This window comes from Drosophila subpulchrella, unplaced genomic scaffold (genome assembly GCF_014743375.2).
Source record: "Drosophila subpulchrella strain 33 F10 #4 breed RU33 unplaced genomic scaffold, RU_Dsub_v1.1 Primary Assembly Seq41, whole genome shotgun sequence".
Lineage (NCBI taxonomy): Eukaryota > Metazoa > Arthropoda > Insecta > Diptera > Drosophilidae > Drosophila > Drosophila subpulchrella.
The window spans coordinates 460,233-466,122 of NW_023665629.1; positions in this window are offsets into that span (position 1 = coordinate 460,233).

Here is a 5,890-nt window from a genome sequence, read left to right on the forward strand (position 1 = left end):
GGTTATGCACAAAATTTTTAAGAAATTAACATTTTTTATTATTTTGTTGTGAAAGTCTATGTTGAAAGGGTTACATCGTTGTTTACGGCAAATATGAAGTAGCTGGCACTTATCAGTCGCAGGCGAGGCACCAGAGGTCGCAACCCACGAGTTAATCTCGTGTAGTATTTCTAGGAATTTGATTTTAACAATATTTATGTTTTTTATTTTGAGATATGGATTTCTTTATGTCGAGATAGAATGTTATGGTTGTAAAGCCTTGGACCAATGCCCCAGCGCCCGAGTTGACAAAGTACGGCATGAATCCCCGCGCGATCGAAGGCTCTTTAAAAATCCGTCGCCAGGATAGAGACGTGATTTTTGGTCGAAAGAGCGTTCGACGCGAAGTGTTGAATACGCAGCAACGCGTCCATAGTAATGTGTTTTTTTTTAAATGCAACTTGATTATGCGAAACTAGATTATGCTGGTTAACAAACCAGATAAGACGTCGAGCTATTATTTTTTCTAGCGTTTTTCCTAAACAAGATAACAGGGAGATGGGGCGGTAGCTGTTAATGTCAGACGAGGGTTTGTTAGGTTTTGGTATGGGAATAATGGTGGCTGATCTCCATGTATGTGGGTATATACCGGAGTCTAGCATTTGGTTGAAGATTTCCAAAAGTTTGGTTTTCAGGACGGATGGTAAATTTTTGAGCATAGGGTATGATACCCTGTCGGCCCCAGGGCTTTTTCCTTTTGCGCTTGCTATTGAGGATTCTACTTCGAACAGTGTGAAGTTCGTATCTACACATGTAGCGGATGGAGAAAAGGAATCCGGGAGATAGGATTCTGACAGATACCGATTTTTTTCCAGTAAATACTCTGCTGAAAAGTTTGTGTCGGAAGAGTATTTGGACCAGGAGTGGGCAAACACTTCGGCAATGTTGAAGGATCCAGATTGGGTACCTGAGTCGGATTTTATATATTTGAAAGGTGTGGGAGGGACTCCAGCTAAGCGTTTAATATCGGATCAGACTTTCTTTGAGGTGGATAACGGGGAGATCCTGGAAGTAAATTTTTCAATCGTTTTGTTTGGGGCATGCTGCAGTTTGCAGCAGCTCGTATGGCTTTGGTCATTTGCGCGACTTGCTGATTTAAGCAACCGGCTGTCCAACTTACTGTTGTGAGAAGTTGGTAGTTTTATTATTCCGTATTTATTTAGTGAGAACACATCTTTTGATAGTTTTTTAAGATTCTTTATTTATTTAGTTTTTGTATCCAGGAGCAGCGTTAATGCCGCTTCCAACGTCAAGTTGTCTCTGATTTTACAATTTGCCTTAGGATCTAAGTAAGCCTAATTCTCGTAGCTGTGCTGCTTACAGTTGGGCGGCAGAGAGACGGCTATGTATATCTTATGTATATTAAGTGTATTTAATTATGCTCTCTTTGGCTAGAGCGCGAGGGTAAATGTATGTACTTGAGTTTGGCTGAGCGGCCGGCGTGTGCAACAGAATGCTGACACTTGCACTTTCTGTAAGCGCGCCGATCGACTTATGTTTCGGCCGCTTAGGTTTCTGACCGGGCCTTTGTTTATGTAAACACTGCAACAAAGTGTTACAGTGTGTTTGCTTCAAGTACTCTTGGTACAGTAGTTATTCATTATATGTGCATACTACATCTCCCTCCTTTTGAAAAATAACGTAATATTATGAAGTTATTTTATTAGTATATTTTACTTAAAGGAATAATTATTATTTTTATTTTTTTTTTTTTTAATACAAAGAGAATGGAATTGGGAATAATATTTATATTTAAAGAATAAGTATTTCTAAAGCATGGCCATGCTTAATGCAATTATGAAATAAACGTTTTTAATCTATCCTTATGAACTGTTTGTTTTTTGTTCTTATTATTCGTTATTACATTGTTATTTCTTTCTCCTATTTCCGTTACTTTATACGGACCGGTATATTGATAATCTAACTTATGACCTGTTTCATTTCTTAAAAGGACTTGATCACCTACTGATATATCTATGTTGATTATTTTCTGATCATATAGTATCTTATTATTTTCCTTATTTTTTCTATCATTATTCTAGCTCTTTTGTATGCTACTTCTAATCTATATTTACTTTCCTTAGCATAGTCATCTATATTATATATAGGTTCTATATTTTCTATACTATAAAAATTGTTTTGGTAAATTATTTGTTTTACCAAATACTAGCTCGTATGGGCAATAATTATGTGCCATTGAAGGGGTCGTGTTGAAACAAAAAACAAAATATTGAAGCCATACGTCCCAATCAGTTTTATCAACCGATATATATGAGCGTATGTATTCATTGAAAGTTCTATGACTTCGTTCTATTGTTCCTACTGTCTGGTGGTGGTGTGCCGTAGATGTTATATTTTAAATTTTTAAGTATTTGCACAAGTCATTTATAATGGAATTCTTATATTCTGTACCCATGTCCGTAATGAACGTCTTCATTGGACCGTACTTCAGAATAAATTATTCAAAAATTGCTTTAGCGACAGTGTTCGCGTTTTTATTTGGAACTGGTATGGCAACTAAATATTTAGTCAGGTCACATTTTAGAGTGACTGCATACTCAATGCCATTTTCTGATTTTGGTAATGGGCCAATAGTTTCCACTATCACTCTGTCAAAAGCATTTATAGGCGTATCAGTTATTATCAATGGAGTCTTATTGTGCTTAGTTATTTTAGCTTTTTGGCATTTCTGACATTTTCGTATGTATTCAGTAATATCTCGAGTCATACCTTTCCAAAAATAATGTCTTTTGACCTTGGCCAAGGTTTTTGTAATGCCAGTATGAACTCCTTGTATTGGATCATCATGTAATTTAGACAGTATTGCTTCTTTCTCGTTTTGTTTTTCTATAAGGGTCACCGGGTTGAGTAGCGCTACTCTTAAGGTATTCAATATCTTGTTGCCCATTTGTTTAAAATTATCTATTGATACATGTTCAAAGATATTTTCCCACGGTGCCATTTTGAGTTGGCTGATTTTGTTTATACCGGCTTGCATTTCAAGCCTTTGGAAAAATTGACCTAAGTCTAGGATTCCATTGGTATATAAATCGCTAACATCATATCTTGCAGTAATTTTCCTACCATGTTTAAATAAACATAGCATATCTTTTACATGCAAGGTCACTACTTTACGTACTTCGTCATTGCTTATGACTTCATATACGTTGGGCTTAGAAGCTTTCTCTATAGATTGCGTAGGCAATTCTATTTGTTTGTTTTCCGCGCGGAATTTCTGTCTATTTTGATATCTAGTAGTGACTTTCTTTATATTTCCAGTAATGTTTTGTAGATCTTTAATGGTTATTCTTGATAACGCATCAGCTACATAATTGTCTTTTCCCTTTAGGTATTCAACTGTGAAATCATACTCTTCTAACTCTAGCCTCATACGTGTCAGTTTGGAACTCGGATTTATCATTGAAAATAGATATATTAATGGTCTGTGATCTGTTTTGATTGTAAAGTGATTTCCATAAATATATGGTCGAAAATGTAATATTCCCCAGTGAATTGCAGCTAATTCCTGCTCTGTTGTGCACTTATTACTTTCTCCCTTAGTGAAGGCTCTTGATGCATATGCAATGGGAAGTTGGAGTCCGTTATGGTTTTGAGTTAAAACCGCTCCACACGCTTGTTTACTTGCATCAGTTATTATACAAAATTCTTTGCTGAAATCGGGATATTGTAGCAAAGTAGGTTCCATTAGTTTTGTTTTAAAAATTGGAATGCGTTTTGGCATTCATCTGTCCATTCAAAAGGAACATTCTTTTTACATAATCTTGTTATGTGCCGTGAATATTCGGCGAAATTTTTTATGAAACGTCTATAATAATTGCAAAATGCTACAAATCGTCTAGCGCTGTCCGCATTGTGCGGCGCAGGGTAATTCATAATGACGTCATATTTCTTGTCGTCTGGAAGTATTCCTTTATCTGTGCATTTATGACCTAGAAAGGTCACTTCATGCATAAAAAATGAAAATTTTTCTGGATTTCAAAAACGTCTGTTAAGTTTTTAAGCATGTTTCTCGGAACAACCTATAACTATTAAGTCGTCCATATAAAGGAATGCTTGTGAAGGGCCTAATCCAGAGAATGCAATAGTCATCATTCTTTGAAATGAATTAGGCGCTATTTTTAATCCGAAAGGTAATCGCGTGAAGCGATACGAGCCATTGCTCGTTGAAAATGACGTTATATCCCTTGAACTTTTTTCGAGTTCATTTTGATGAAATCCTGACATTAAGTCAAGGCATGAAAAATATTTTGCTCGTCCCAGTTGATCCAAAATATCATCAATTCTTGGGAGTGGGAATTTATCGGACAGTAATTTTTTATTAATTTGACGATAGTCAATCACTAATCGCCATTTCTTTTGTTCTGAACCTGGGGATGGTTTTTTAGGAACAAGTAACAATGGGCTATTATATTCAGATACCGATGATTCAACAATCCCGTCGGTGATCAATTTTCCGACTTGTTTTTGTATTTCATTCACCTGACTGTGTGGGCTTCTGTAATTTTTTATATACACTGGTTCATCATCCTTCAATCTCAGTTTTTGTTAATAAAAATTATTTGTGCTTATTGGTTCGGTTTCCAATCCGAATATATCATTGTATTTGGTGCATAGACTTGAAAGCTGTGATTTGAATTGTGGAGGAAAGTTTTTTGAAAGTTGAGATAATACAGACTTTTCTCTATTTTCGAGATTAGTTTTGACTACATCGTAGTTCGAAAGTAATTCATAAGCTAAATTATTTGTACTGACTACTTGATCTTTGTTTGTGGTATTGAGTAGTCTTATGAAAGCGTTTTTAGATGTTGCTATGGTACTTGCTATATAAATACCATGCTTAATTTCTTGATTTGGAATCAATACACTGTCTTCTTTTGAATTTAGTTGAATTTTTCTAATAACTTGGGATCTTGCTGGCAGAAGTATTGAGTTGTTGCCAGAACTGTATGTTAGTGGAACATAAATTGGAAATTTTAAGTTATTAGGTCTGATTATAAGCCAATCTTCATATGACTTAAAGTCCAATTGACAGTTGTATTTTCTTATAAAATCGATTCCTAAAATGCCATCACAAGGGATAGCGAAATGTAAATCCACGACATGAAAATCATGTTGAATTATGTACTTAGTGGTCTGTATCTCAATGGAAGTTAACCCCTTGGATTTGGTTACCTCTTGACTTATTCCTCTTATGTCTATAATATAATTATCTTGTATGTCATGAAAGACGTCAGAATTTTCTTTAACTACTGAAATGTCTGCACCTGTGTCTACTAAAAAGACAAGTTCTTTTCCTGTAGCCACATGATTGAATGAAACAAAAATGTTTTGACTGAGATTAACTGTATGAACCTTTGCATTTTCTACTGTTGAATATCTAAAGGGTTTTGTGAGTTTCCCGATGTACTATTGGTTACTCGGGTATTATTTTGATTATTATTGTTGTGGCCTCGACTCGAGTTGCCACGGCCTCTATAGTTTCCTCTTTATTGGTTTCGTCCAGAGTTGTTTTGTGTACTATTGTTGTTGTAATTATTATAACGACTACGAAAGTTACCTCTGTAATTTCCTCGTCCGCGGTTTCCGCCGCGCTGCGGGTAATTTTTGTAATATAGGACGGTGTTTGGCTGTCCGGTTGATTCTGTGCAACTGTTTACAAATTTTGATATGGCATCATTCATAGTATTGAAGGTACCAGCTTGCATGATAAGTTTAACCTTATCGATTGTACAATTTTTAGTCATTGCTTTGACTGCATGCTGAGTGGAATAACTTCTGGCTAACTATAGGGGAAAGCCATCTGTTATATACGCACCTTCTAAAGATTTCG